The sequence below is a fragment of the Lithobates pipiens genome, unplaced genomic scaffold (genome assembly GCF_037356315.1).
Source record: "Lithobates pipiens isolate NorthernLeopardFrog02 unplaced genomic scaffold, aLitPip1_a1.2 Scaffold_30, whole genome shotgun sequence".
NCBI lineage: Eukaryota > Metazoa > Chordata > Amphibia > Anura > Ranidae > Lithobates > Lithobates pipiens.
In genome coordinates, this window is record NW_027507791.1 from 32,253,680 (window position 1) to 32,269,119 (window position 15,440).

Sequence of the window (15,440 nt, forward strand, 5' to 3'; positions counted from 1 at the left end):
TTGGTGGGGGGATATTCCAGTCCTCTATAAAGGGGGGTCTATAAAGGGTTTCCCCTGGATAACACGTAACTGCTAACCTTCCGAAGATGCCAGAGAGCACCTAGCGTAAAACAAGGACTTACCAATGTAGCATACCGTTTTAGGACTATCCGGGGTCACGTGACACAGAATCAGACATGCCCCGCCTCCTCGAAAAGCGTTCTAAGAATCTAACCACACCCACCCACGGCTGTGACCCACCGGTTACAGGTACAAGGCCCGCTCCTTTTTTTTTTTTTTTTGCTGCAATGGTTGGGAGTCAGGACTCTCAGGACTGCGCACAGGGCCAACTGAATGGACAGCCAGCAATTCCTCAAATCAGTGTTTAATTATGATGATTTTATATTATTATTTTTGTCCTTTTTTTTTTTTTTATATATTGTTAAGAAATGCACAGAATTATTTAAAAACTATTTATATTAAATAAAAAAAATTAAATATTAATTAAGAACGTCTTGAATTTATTGTGTCCTTTGCTTTGCATTCTTTAAAATGTTGAAGATTTGTATGCAATGTGTTAAAATAACAAGACAAAACAGTAAAATAAATCCCCTGCAGCCAGCATCAATAGATCCCCCTAGCAACAATAGAGCACTAGACCAACACAGGGCCGTTTTTAAGGCAGGGCAAAAGGGGCAGCTGCCCTGGGCCCTGTCATTGTTGGGGGGGGCCCAAAGCAGCTGCCTCATACTTGCCAACTTTCCTGGTTTAAATTCCCTTGTTCCTTGAGGTTTTAGCCCTGTGCTGTGTCCCGATATCTCATTGTGAAGTGCTGCTACTAATTTAAAAACTATTTATATTAAATAAAAAAAATTAAATATTAATTAAGAATGTCTTGAATTTATTGTGTCCTCTGCTTTGCATTCTTTAAAATGTTGAAGATTTGTATGCAATGTGTTAAAATAACAAGAAAAACAGTCAAATAAACCCCCTGCAGCCAGCATCAATAGAGCACTAGACCCACACAGGGCCGTTTTTAAGGCAGGGGAAAAAGGGGCAGCTGCCCTGGGCCCTGTCATTGTTGGGGGGGCCCAAAGCAGCTGCCTCATACTTGCCAACTATCCTGGTTTAAATTCCCTCGTCCCTAGAGGCGATTCAGTTCGCATTGTGCGCTATACAAGTATTTCATTCATTTATTCATTTATTCTTGAGGTTTTAGCCCTGTGCTGTGTCCCGATATCTCAGTGTGAAGAGCTGCTACTAATGCTGCCCAGCTCTGCCCTATTGTTGTGTACAGATGACTCACCTCCAGACCCTGTGATTACATGTAAATTACCGGCATTCATATGTAAATAGCGGCGGCATTCATATGTATATCATATCCACAGTAATCTCTAGCAACAAATCAGCAAGCAAAAATCATGTGTTGTAACCTCTAGCAACTAACCAGTGAATCGTAATGTGTGCTGTAACCTCTAGCAACTAACCAGTGAATCGTAATGTGTGCTGTAACCTCTAGCAACTAACCAGTGAATCGTAATGTGTGCTGTAACCTCTAGCAACCAGTCAGTAAGTGGTCATGATACACTGTAACCTCTGGCAAACAATCGCAATAGTTGCCCAATCTGATTCAGTATACTGATTTTGAGTTTAGCTGCTATTTATTGTATGTCTCAGAACAAGTAGAGAGCAAAACTGCATGGGGGGCCCCCGAAGAAAAGTTTTGCCCAGGGTCCAATCAATATTAAAGACGGTTCTGGACCCACAGCAGCAACAATAAATCTCCCAGCGGCCAGCAGGAATAGAACCTCCAGCAGCCAGCAACCCCTCCCTCAATAGCAGATTCCTCCAAGCAACAATTGATCCCCCCCCAGCGACAATACATCCCCCCCCCCCACCAGTCACAACAGACCCAGCCCAGCAACAATAGATCTCCAAGTATTATTAGAACCTTCAGCGGCCAGCAACAGTAGACCCCTCCCTCAACAGCAGATCCCTCCCAGCGGCCAGCAGGAATAGAACCTCCAGCAGCCAGCAACCCCTCCCTCAATAGTAGATTCCTCCAAGCAACAATTGATTTCCCTCCCAGCGACAATACATCCCCCACCAGTCACAACAGACCCAGCCCAGCGACAATAGATCTCCCAGCATTATTAGAACCTTCAGCGGCCAGCAACAGTAGACTCCTCCCTGAACAGCAGATCCCAGCGGCCAGCAGGAATAGAACCTCCAGCACCCTCCCAGCAACCCCTCCCTCAATAGTAGATTCCTCCAAGCAACAATACATCCCCCACCAGTCACAAAAGACCCAGCCCAGCGACAATAGATCTCCCAGCATTATTAGAACCTTCAGCGGCCAGTAACAGTAGACCCCCTCCCTCAACAGCAGATCCCTCCCAGCGGCCAGCAGGAATAGAACCTCCAGCAGCCAGCAACCCCTCCCTCAATAGTAGATTCCTCCAAGCAACAATTGATCCCCCCCAGCAACAATTGACACCCCCCCACTAGCAATAATAGACCTCTCCAGCAACAATAGATCCCCCAGCATCAATAGACCCTCCAACAACCCCAGTACCCCTTGCCAGTACATTCAGTGCTGGAGTTACCTGAACTGCTAACCGAACCTCTACATTAGCTAAAAAAAAAAAGACCCGGAGATAGATGAAAGCCATGGGAGGCCATAAGCCGACCCAGGGAGGAGGTGTAGATCGAAAACAGGAGAGGTCCAAGAACAGAACCTTGGGGGACCCCCAAAGGAAAAAGGAAGAGGAGAGGGGGAAATACAAATTGAAAGTGATGCTGAAGGAGCGGTGGGAGCGGTAAGATGAGATCCCAGCGGCCAGCAGGAATAGAACCTCCAGCACTCTCTCCCTCAATAGTAGATTCCTCCAAGCAACAATTGATCCCCCCAGCAACAATTGACACCTCCCAAGCAACAATAGATCCCCCACTAGCAATAATAGACCTCTCCAGCAACAATAGACACCCCAGCATCAATAGACCCTCCAACAACCCCAGTACCCCTTGCCCGTACATTCAGTGCTGGAGTTACCCGAACTGCGTTCCTCTACGTTAGCTGAAGACCTGGAGATAGATGAAAGCCATGGGAGGCCATCAGCCGACCCGGGTAGGAGGTGTAGATCGAGAACAGGAGAGGTCCAAGAACAGAACCTTGGGGGACCCCCAAAGGAAAAAGGAAGAGGAGAGGGGGAAATACAAATTGAAAGTGATGCTGGAGGAGCAGTGGGAGCGGTAAGATGAGACCCAGCAAAGAGTACATTCACAGAGGCCAAAGGAATGGATTTTTTTTCAGGAGAAGATTGTGGCCAACTGTGCCAAAGGCAGTAGAGAGGTCCAGAACTAGGAGTGCATAATACTGACCATTGGTTTTAGCCATTAGTAGACTGTTTGTGAGTTTTAGTACAGCAGTTTCTGTGGAGTGTTGAGGGCGAAATCCAGACTGAAGGGGATCAAGGAGGTTACTCTCAGTGAGGTGGTTGCTCAGTCAGATGTTCAAAGAATTTGGAGGAAAAGGGGAGCAAGGAGATGGCGTGTAGGTTGTTAGCAGTGGTGGGGTCCAATGGGGACTTTTTAAGTATGGGGGTGACTAGTGCATGTTTCAGAGAGTTGGGAAAGATGCTAGAAGAGAGGGATAGACAGATTGGTGGGTATGGTAGTTATATGGTAGAGGTACGATGGAAGGAGACAGTACAGTCACAATACAATTCAGTACAAAAGAAATCAGAGGGCCATGCTCGTTAGAGCTTGCAATCGAAAAAGGGATATTCAGGTGATAAAAAAGGTAATAACTGTAGAGGATGAGCTGATAGAAGAAAGTAAAAGTTCACAAATGAGTGGCATCAGCATTCATGTTGGCCTGAAGGGCAGACAGCATAGGTAGGCCAACAAGGAAGGAGTTGCAATAGTCAAGGCGGAAGTTAACCAGGGAGTGAATTAGAGGCTTTGAGGTGTCGCTGGTTAAGGAGGGGCGAATTTTGGATACGATATGGCATTTGAGGCGGCAAGATATGGACAGTGGTAGGATATGGGGCCCAAAGAAGAGTTCAGAATCTAGGATTACACCTAGCATCCTGGCATGCAGGGAGGGACTGATAGTTGCACCTCTGATCTCAACAGACAAGTCAGGGGAAGGGGCGCATGGGGGAGGAAATATTAGGAACTCCGTTTTGGATAGATTGGGGAAGTGTTGTGACATCCATACTGATATGCCCGTTAGTAAATTAGTGATGCACGAGGAGACTGGTGAGCTGAGGAGTAACGATATGGTATTGGAAGCTGTGGGAGACTGACCAAGGGAGGACTTGTAGATAGACTATAGAAGAGGTCCGAGGACGGAACCATGGAGGACCCAACGGAAAGAGGAAGAGGAGGTGGAGTTGTAATACTAAAGATGTGGTGAGATAGGCAAGAGAGGTCCGAGGATGGAACCTCGGGGGACCCGATGGAAAGAGGAGGAGGGGGTGGAGTTGTGATACCAAATGTGGTGGGATAAGTAAGAGAGAGGTCCAAGGATGGAACCTCAGGGGACCTGACAGAAAGAGGAGGAAAGGAAGAGGTGTAGTTATGATACCGAAGATGTGGTGAGATAGGTAAGAGAGAGGTCAGAGGACAGAACCATGGAGGACCCAACGGAAAGAGGAAGAGGAGGTGGAGTTGTAATACTAAAGATGTGGTGAGATAGGCAAGAGAGGTCCGAGGATGGAACCTCGGGGGACCCGATGGAAAGAGGAGGAGGGGGTGGAGTTGTGATACCAAATGTGGTGGGATAAGTAAGAGAGAGGTCCAAGGATGGAACCTCAGGGGACCTGACAGAAAGAGGAGGAAAGGAAGAGGTGTAGTTGTGATACCGAAGATGTGGCGAGATAGGTAAGAGAGAGGTCAGAGGACAGAACCATGGAGGACCCAACGGAAAGAGGAAGAGGAGGTGGAGTTGTAATACTAAAGATGTGGTGAGATAGGCAAGAGAGGTCCGAGGATGGAACCTCGGGGGACCCGATGGAAAGAGGAGGAGGGGATGGAGTTGTGATACCAAATGTGGTGGGATAAGTAAGAGAGAGGTCCAAGGATGGAACCTCAGGAGACCTGACAGAAAGAGGAGGAAAGGAAGAGGTGTAGTTGTGATACCGAAGATGTGGCGAGATAGGTAAGAGAGAGGTCTGAGGATGGAACCTTGGGTGACCCGATGGAAAGAGGAGGAGGAGGAAGAGGACGTGGAGTTGTGATTAGAGATGGGCTTGAGCATGTTCGAGTTCCCACGTGCCCGATCCCACCAGGAAGCCGACACTGCACACCACTAATCACAGGCACTAAGACATTTTACAATACGCAGCTGCACAGATCGGTAAATGTCTCAGTGCCTGTGATTAGCGGTGTGAAGTGTCAGCTTCCTGGCGGGATTGGGCACGTGGGAACTTGAACATGTTCGAGTCCATCTCTAGTTGTGATACCGAAGATGTGGTGAGATAGATAAGAGAGGTCCGTGGATGGAACCTTGGGGGACACGATGGAAAGAGGAGAAGGAGGAGAGGAGTTGTGGTACCAAAAATTGGTGAGATAGGTAAGAGAAAGGTCTGTGGATGGAACCTTGGGGGAGTCAAAGAAAAGAGGAGGAGGAGGTGGAGTTGTGATACTGAAGATTTGGTGAGATAGGTAGGAGAGAGGTCCGAGGACGAAACCTTACAGGACCCAATGAAGAGAGGAGGAGCAGGAGTTGTAAAACTTAAGATGTGGGCAGGAAGGCAAGAGAGAGGTCCAAGGACAGAATCTTTGGGAACCCGATGGAGAGAGGAGGAGAGAAGGAGAAGGGGGAGTTGTGGTATTGAAGATGTGGTGAGATACAGTGGTGTGAAAAAGTGTTTGCCCCCTTCCTCATTTCCTGTTCCTTTGCATGTTTGTCACACTTAAGTGTTTCGGAACATCAAACCAATTTAAACAATAGTCAAGGACAACACAAGTAAACACAAAATGCAATTTGTAAATGAAGGTGTTTATTATTAAAGGTGAAAAAAAATCCAAACCATCATGGCCCTGTGTGAAAAAGTGATTGCCCCCTAAACCTAATAACTGATTGGGCCACCCTTTGCAGCAACAACTGCAACCAAGCGTTTGCGATAACGTGCAATGAGGCTTTTACAGCGTCCTGGAGGAATTTTGGCCCACTCATCTTTGCAGAATTGTCCTAATTCAGTTACATTAGAGGGTCTTCGAGCATGAACGGCCTTTTTAAGGTCATACCACAACATCTCAATAGGATTCAGGTCAGGACTTTGGCTAGGCCACTCCAAAGTCTTCATTTTGTTTTTCTTCAGCCATTCGGTGGTGGACTTGCTGGTGTGTTTAGGATCATTGTCCTGCTGCAGAACCCAAGTTCGTTTCAGCTTGAGTACACGAACAGATGGTCGGACATTCTCCTTCAGGATCTCTTGGTAGACAGCAGAATTCATAGTTCCTTTTATCACGGCAAGTCTTCCAGGTCCTGAAGCAGCAAAACAGCCCCAGACCATCACACTACCACCACCATATTTTACTGTTGGTATAATGTTCTTTTTATGAAATGCAGTGTTCCTTCTACGCCAGATATACTTGGACACACACCTTCCAAAGAGTTCCACTTTTGTCTCATCGGTCCACAGAATGTTGTCCCAAAAGTCTTGGGGATCATCAAGATGTGTTGTGGAGAAATTGAGACGAGCTTTGATGTTCTTTTTGCTCAGCAGTGGTTTTCTCCTTGGAACTCTGCCATGCAGGCCATTTTTGCCCAGTCTTTTCCTGATGGTGGAGGCATGAACGCTGACCTTAACTGAGGCAAGTGAGGCCTGCAGTTCCTTGGACGTTGTTGTGGGGTCTTTTGTGACCTCTTGGATGAGTCGTCGCTGCGCTCTTGGGGTAATTTGGGGCGGCCGGCCACTCCTGGGAAGGTTCACCACTGTTCCATGTCTTCGCCATTAATGGATAATGGCTCTCACTGTGGTTCGCTGGATTCCCAAAGCTTTGGAAATGGCTTTATAACCCTTTCCAGACTGATAGATCTCAATTACTTTCTTTCTCAATTGTTCCTGAATTTCTTTGGGTCTCGGCATGATGTGTAGCTTTTAAGGATCTTCTGGTGGACCTTACTGTGTCAAGCAGCTCCTATTTAAGTGATGCCTTGATTGTGAACAGGTGTGGCAATAATCAGGCCTGGGTGTGGCTAGAGAAATTGAACTCAGGTGTGGACAACCACAGTTATAGTATGTTTTAACAAGGGGGGCAATCACTTTTTCACACAGGGCCATGATGGTTTGGATTTTTTTTCACCTTTAATAATAAACACCTTCATTTACAAATTGCCTTTTGTGTTTACTTGTGTTGTCCTTGACTATTGTTTAAATTGGTTTGATGTTCCGAAACACTTAAGTGTGACAAACATGCAAAGGAACAGGAAATGAGGAAGGGGGCAAACACTTTTTCACACCACTGTAGGTAAGAGAGAGGTCTGGGGACCGAAGCTTGGGGGACCTGTCGTAAAGAGGAGGAGTTGTGAAACCAAAGATGTGGTGAGATAGGTAAGAGAGAGGTCGGAGGAGGGAACCTTGGGGGACCAGACGGAAAGAGGATGAGGAGAGGAGGTGGAGTTGTGATACTGCAGATGTGGTGAGATAGATAAGTGAAATTTTCCGAGGATGGAACCTTGGGGAACCTGACGGAAACAGGAGGAGGAGGTTGAGTTGTGATACCGAAGATGTGGTGAGATAGGTAAGAGAGGTCTGTGGATTGAACCTTGGGGGACACGATGGAAAGAGGAGAAGGAGGAGAGGAGTTGTGGTACCAAAAATGTGGTGAGATAGGTAAGAGAAAGGTCTGAGGATGGAACCTTGGGGGAGTCAAAGAAAAGAGGAGGAGGAGGTGGAGTTGTGATACTGAAGATTTGGTGAGATAGGTAGGAGAGAGGTCCGAGGACAAAACCTTACGGGACCCAAAGAAGAGAGGAGCAGGAGTTGTGATACTTCAGATGTGGGCAGGTAGACAAGAGAGAGGTCCAAGGACAGAATCTTTGGGAACCCGATGGAGAGAGGAGGAGAGAAGGAGAAGGGGGAGTTGTGGTATTGAAGATGTGGTGAGATAGGTAAGAGAGAGGTCTGGGGACTGAAGCTTGGGGGACCTGTCGGAAAGAGGAGGAGTTGTGAAACCAAAGATGTGGTGAGATAGGTAAGAGAGAGGTCGGAGGAGGGAACCTTAGGGGACCAGGCGGAAAGAGGATGAGGAGAGGAGGTGGAGTTGTGATACTGCAGATGTGGTGAGATAGATAAGTGAAATTTTCCAAGGATGGAACCTTGGGGAACCTGACGGAAACAGGAGGAGGAGGTTGAGTTGTGATACCGAAGATGTGGTGAGATAGGTAAGAGAGGTCTGTGGATTGAACCTTGGGGGACACGATGGAAAGAGGAGAAGGAGGAGAGGAGTTGTGGTACCAAAAATGTGGTGAGATAGGTAAGAGAAAGGTCTGAGGATGGAACCTTGGGGGAGTCAAAGAAAAGAGGAGGAGGAGGTGGAGTTGTGATACTGAAGATTTGGTGAGATAGGTAGGAGAGAGGTCCGAGGACGAAACCTTACGGGACCCAATGAAGAGAGGAGGAGAAGGAGTTGTGATACTTAAAATGTGGGCAGGTAGACAAGAGAGAGGTCCAAGGACAGAATCTTTGGGAACCCGTTGGAAAGAGGAGGAGGAGGGGGAGTTGTGGTATTGAAGATGTGGCGAGATAGGTAAGAGAGAGGTCTGGGGACCGAAGCTTGGGGGACCTGTCGGAAAGAGGAGGAGTTGTGAAACCAAAGATGTGGTGAGATAGGTAAGAGAGAGGTCGGAGGAGGGAACCTTGGGGGACCAGACGGAAAGAGGATGAGGAGAGGAGGTGGAGTTGTGATACTGCAGATGTGGTGAGATAGATAAGTAAAAGTTCAGAGGATGGAACCTTGGGGAACCCGACGGAAAGAGGAGGAGGAGGTTAAGTTGTGATACCGCAGATGTGGTGAGATAGATAAGAGGCCCGAAGAGCGAACCCAATGGAAAGGAGGAGGAGGTGGATTTAAGATGTGGTGAGATAGGTAAGAGAAAAGTCAGAGGAGGGAACCTTGGGGGACCAGATGGAGAGGGGAGGAGGTGGAGTTGTGATACTGAAGATGTGGTGAGATAGGTAATATAGGCTAAGGGAATTGAGTTTTTTGAAGACCAGGGGATGGTCAACTGTATCAAAGGCAGCAGAGAGGCCGATGAGTAAGAGTACAGAATAGTGACCACTGGTTCTAGCCATTAGTACGTTTTTAGTTTGTTTTTTGAGAGCAGTTTCTGTAGAGTGTTGAGGGCAAAATCCAGATTGAAGAAGAAAAACAGATGCCTGTAGATCGAAAGATCAACAAAAGAAAGACAATGGAATTAGTTGCAGGGTGCAACAGAGGTATCGAGACCTGGAAACCCTCCTCAGTCCCTGTTGGATGGATAACAACACACCAATATTATCGTTGGAAGATATCATCTTGGGCAAACAGGTTCCAGAAGCCAAATGATCGCCATTTATCCAATTAGAGTTTATTCACACCTGGATAGACCTGGAACATTTCCCTGCCAGTGTGGTGGATTTATAAACGTTCCGTTGTAATGTCCTCTGCCTAGGTAAATTCCCAAATACCTATCCCGGGACAATGGCTCCTTGTCTTCTCAGATTTCCATTGATTAAAGACAAACAGAAGCTTCATTAAAGAGCTGCCCGTAAAACAATTAAAAGCAGTAATGCCCTCCAGCTTGAATCATTACGAGAACTTAAAGGCAAAGTCCCAACAAAATATTTTAAAAATCCCATTTTAGAAATGAACAAGATGGCCAATCTGTTGAAGCCTGCTGGTATCCTTATGTTCCGAACAGACTGAATCTAAATCTAGAAACTTATAGTCATTGTGTTCCCAGGTTCATAGCACCGGCCCCAATAGCGCAGAGAGAAATAAACACCTTCTAATACTTCCTCCTACATCCAAAACAACAATAAAACCTGGGCCTTAGATACGCCTAAGGGTTCTTCCTCTGAGCCCTCCCAAAGAAACGCCATTATCTCCATAGATAATAAATCGAACTGATGTTGACACACCACAACTTATTAGTCCAGAAACACATTTATTTCAATGAAAAATTGGGTGAAAGGCCGAACAAGAATTTCAGCGCGTTTCGTCTGTCTAAACCAGCTGCTGATGAACACTGCTCTTCATCACCACATTGCCCAAAATACCACACACATTGTATTCTAAGTTCATCTGTATACATTGTTCCCTATCCTTTAGCCCTAATGAAGGAGACAAGTTTTGCCCCCCCGAAAACACGTTGGCTTTCTTGTTTGTTATTCTGTGGTATGGCGCTTCAATCTCAGATCTATTTATTGCCCTTACAAACCAGGGAAGTTGTAGAAATTCTGTGGCGTATAGAAGTCGCCAGCTCCACATCCAGATACCCTGTACAAACAGCATTGCGATACTATTGGATAATAATACCAATAAGGCCAACCCCCAAAGTTCCTGTGCTACCTATCCCTTCCCCCCCAAGTATCATGTCTATTGCTTGCACTTGAAGAAGGCAAGAACCGCTAAAAAGTAGACCTGTATTTCAGGTCTTCTACAAACAAGACCTAGAGTTCCACCTGTGAGGGGCAAAAAATGAGCCTAGGGAAATTGTAATGGAAAAATGAGCCTAGGGATATTGTAATGGAAAAATTAGCCTAGGGAAATTGTAATGGAAAAACGAACCTAGGGAAACTGTAGAAATTCTGGGGTATGTATTAGCCGCCAGCCCGAAATCCAGGTACCCTGAACAAATAGCACTGCAATACTATTGGATAATATCAATAAGGACAACCCCCAAAGTTCCTGTGCTACCTATCCCTTCCCCCAAGTATGATTTCCATTGCTTGCACTTGAAGAAGGCATGAACCTCTGAAAACTAGATCTGTATTTCAGGTCTTCTACAAACAAGACCCTGTGAGGGGCAAATAACAAGCCTAGGGAAATTGTAATGGAAAATGAACCTAGGGAAATTGTAATGGAAAATGAACCTAGGGAAATTGTAGAAATTCTGTGGTATATATTAGCCGCCAGCCCGAAATCCAGGTACCCTGTACAAATAGCACTGCTATACTATTGGATAATAATACCAATAGGGACAACCCCCAAAGTTCCAGTGCTAACTATCCATTCCCCCCCAAGTATAATTTTTATAGCTGACACTTGAAGAAGGCAGGAACCGCTAAGTACTGGATCTGCATTTCCTAGAGAGAGATCACGTGACGGGCAGAAAATTACCAACCACCCCACCCAAAGCACAATGGCTTTATTGTTCATTAATCTGTTGTGTGGCATTTCAATCTCAGATCTATTTATTGCCATTACAAAACAAGAAAACTTTAGAAATTCTGAGGTGTGTAGAAAACACCAACACAAAATCCAGGTACCCTGTACAAATAACACTGCAACACCATTGGATAATAATACCAATAGGGACAACCCCCGAGGTTCCAGTGTTACCTATCCATTCCCCCAATTCCATAGCTTGCATTTGAAGAAGGCAGGAACCTTTAATAACTGGATTTCGGGTCTTCTTCTGCAAATAAGACCTAGAGACCCCCTGTGGGGGCATAAAATTACCCCTCCCCCCCATGTTTTTTTGCGATGAATGGTCTGGTAAAAGGGTCAGTTTAAGTCCACTGACCTTAAACGTTAATAAATAATTGGCTCGGTTTTACAGTCGTGTGTTGGAGAAGCACCACCTCCCAACAGCTGTACCCTACCGACTCCGTGAGCAGTAACTGGACCTTAGGTCATGGGAGATTCCCACGGTCTACTTCCCGCGCTGTCCCTGCGCAGCCAGTTTATTCATTCAGCTGGGAATATTATTGGGTACAAAGAAAAATGATTTGGTTTCCGTCTCCAAACACGTCTACATATGTTGCAATCGCTGACCAATATGGAATAGAATATTGGAATGGTAAAGTGTTCGGTTCACCATAAAGCCAAGGGACGGGGATTCATGCCCTGCATGGGGTGATGGGGGGAGAGGAGCAGAGGCTAAAAAAAAAAAAAATTCCTCTCTGTGTACACAGAAGCCGGCGTGCCAGACAGAGCGTTTAAACCAAAAGCACACAGATAGGATGTCACTGAGAACATGGCATTCCCTGAGCAAAGGGGAAAACATAAAGGGAACCCCCCGAAGCTGTCACCTAGAAGTGGGGCAATGTCAGAAAAGTCAATTTTATCATTCATTTCAGTTTCAGACACATCCGGCACACTTTTTTTTTTTTTACAGGGCACACTGAAGCCTCTGGTCACATGATTCCGTGCTGTGTCCCCTCACCTTCTCAGAACTACCAAGGGCTGTGTGTGAATAGAAGCAGAAAATGCACCAAAACTTGAAGTACTTTTTTTTTTAGCAATGGCTGGAACGGTGATACTCGATAAACGTAACGGGCTGTGTATGGCTCCTCTTCCTACTGCAGAGAGCACGAGGAAAGGAGAGCTCTACTCCCATGATGCAACATGCGCATGACTTCTACTTCTTGTAGGCTGCATTCTGAACTTCAAATTGGCCAAGCCCTCCCCTGAGCAATGTCCGAGTGACCTCGCTGGCAGGACTAAAGGGTTGTTGGCCCAACTCCAGAGCAGTGCCCGAGTGACCTCATTACCAAGACTGAGCGTATTGGCCCAGCCCTCCCACGCGTAGTTCCTAAATGACCACATGGCCAGGATTAAGCATGTCAGTCCAGCCCTCCCCTGAGGAATGCCTAAATCACTTCAGCAAAAGGAGTGTGCATTTTAGCCAGCCCCTCTACCAAGACTTGCATTATTGACCCATTCACCAGGATTGAGCGTATTTGCCCATCCATCTCCGCAATAGTGCCTACACGACCTCGCCAAGGCTAAGCATGTTGGTCCAGCCCTCACCCAAACAGTGCCTTAATTATCTCATCACCAGGAGTAAGAGTATTGGCTAGCTCCTCCCCCAAGTAGTTCCAACGTGACATCACCTCCGGGACTGAGTGTTTTGGGCCAACCTTTTCCACAGTAGTGCCAACTTGACCCTGCCAATGCTAAACATGTTAGCCCAGCCCTCCTCTGAGCCCTGCCTTATTTATCCCATCATCAGAACTGAACACATTTCCCAGCTCCTCCCCCCGAGTAAAAGTGCCTATGTGATCTCATCCCCAGGGCTGGCACAGTCCCTCTCCCAAGATATGCCTAAGTGACCTCATTGCCAGAACTAAATATGTTGGCCAACCCCCCCCAGCAGTGTTGGAGTGACTTAATCACCAAGACTGTGTAGATTGGCCAGCCCCTCCCCCGAGCAGCGCCTTTGTGAACTTATCTCCCGGTCTGAGGGTTTGGGGCCAGTTCTTCTCCAAGTATCCCCCAGTTTGAGGGTTTGGGGCCAGTCCTCCTCCAAGTATCGTATAAATTACCTCATTACCAGGACTGGCAATGTTGGCCTAGCCCTTCCTTAAGCAGTGCCTGAGTGTACTGATCCAGCCCTCCCCTGAGTAATGCCTGAGTGACCTCATACCCAGCATTGAGTCTATTGGCCAGCCCCTCCCAGGAGCAGTGCCTTTGTGACCTCATCTCCCAGTCTGAGTGTTTGGGGCCAGTTCTCCTCCAAGTAGTGCCTATATAACCTCATTGCCAGGACTAAGCATGTTGGCTTAGCCATTCCATGAGCAGTGCCAGAGTGTATAGAACCAGCCCTCCCCTGAGTAACCTCATACCCAATGAGTGTATTGGCCAGCCCCTCCCCTGAGCAATACCTTTGTGACTTCATTTCCCAGTCTGAGTGTTTGGGGCCAGTCCTCCTCCAAGTAGTGCCTAAATAACTTCATTGCCAGAACTAAGCATGTTGGCCCAGCCCTCCCCTGAGCATTGCCTAAGTGTATAGAACCAGCCCTTCCCTGAGTAATGACTTAGGGACCTCATACCCAGCAATGAGTGTATTGGCCAGACCCTCCCCTCCCGTGAGCAATGTCTTTGCGACATAATTTCCCAGTCGGAGTGTTTGAGGCCAGTCTTCTTCCAAATAGTGCCATATATATAACCTCATTGCCAGGACTAAGCGTGTTATTCCAGCCCTCCCCTGAGCAGTGCCTATGTGTATAGAACCAGCCCTCCCCTGAGCAATGACTTAGTGACCTCATACCCAGCAATGAATGTATTGGCCAGCCCCTCCCCTGAGCAATGCCTTCGTGACTTAATCTCCCAGTCTGAGTGTTTGAGGCCAGTCCTCCTCCAAGTAGTGTCATATATAACCTCATTGCCAGGACTAAGCATGTTGGCCCAGCCCTCCCCTGAGCAGTGCCTAAGTGTACAGAACCAAACCTCCCCTGAGTAACTCCCCGAGCAGTACCTGCGTGACCTCATGGCTGAGGACTGGCACAAGGTGGGCAGGGGTGTGTCTATCCCTACGCAAACCTCAACTTTAAAAAAACTCCATATTGATGCAAGATCCTCTGGGGCGGCACACAGAGGTGAGGTGGGCGGGCACTGCAAGCAGGATGCGGCTTATACTAACAGACACGCAGAGGCAAAATACCGTCATCTGAAAGATTTAATTAGCACCCAAAGAAAACAGAAATATACACAAATCATTGAATATAAAAACACAAAAAGCAATAAATATTTATACAGCAACAGCAGCACACCACACAGGAGTCGGCCAACGCGGTTCTCACGTGGCGATTCCTTTCGGTGGACTGATGCGATGAATTGCACACAACTGAAAAGTATTTTTTTTTTTGGTGTAAAAGCTGTTCTGGGTATCAATACTGCAGTAATACAGGAAAGTATATCCCTTTCACCCGGAAGCGGGCGTCCCCTCCGAGAAACGCTGCAGCAGCACTCCTGTGATGCAACGGGGGGGGGGGGGCGCCAACTTAAAGAGCACCTATCCAGAGTCCCGAAAGGCTGATGGCCCTAATACAATTACACACAGTGATCAACGCTGGGAGGAGAAGCCATTCTGAACAATGTTAGTAAATGATTATGTTTGCGTCCTTTATTTATCTTTATTCATTTTAATGAGTCCATACCTCCGGGGGATGGGGCGGAGGTGCCAGAGGTCATCTGCAGTCTGATAGTTGCCATCAGGTCTACTGCCTGACCTCACAGCTTCAGAGTGTGCATAACCATGTCGAACCACAGCACCCCCTAGTGGTTTATATTCCTCCAAGTCAGGGGTCTCCAAACTTTCTGAGCAAAGGGCCCGTTTACCATCCTTCAAGTTTTAGGGGGGCCGCGGGCCATCGGGAGTAGAAAAAGTCCCAGCATCTGTTGGAGTAAACAACGCCCCATCTGTGGTGTCAGTGAGAAGAATTGCACCCCATAGTTGCTGTCTTTAGTAGGAATTATGCCTGATCCTTGGTCTCATTGGGCACCGTTGTTGGTGTCAT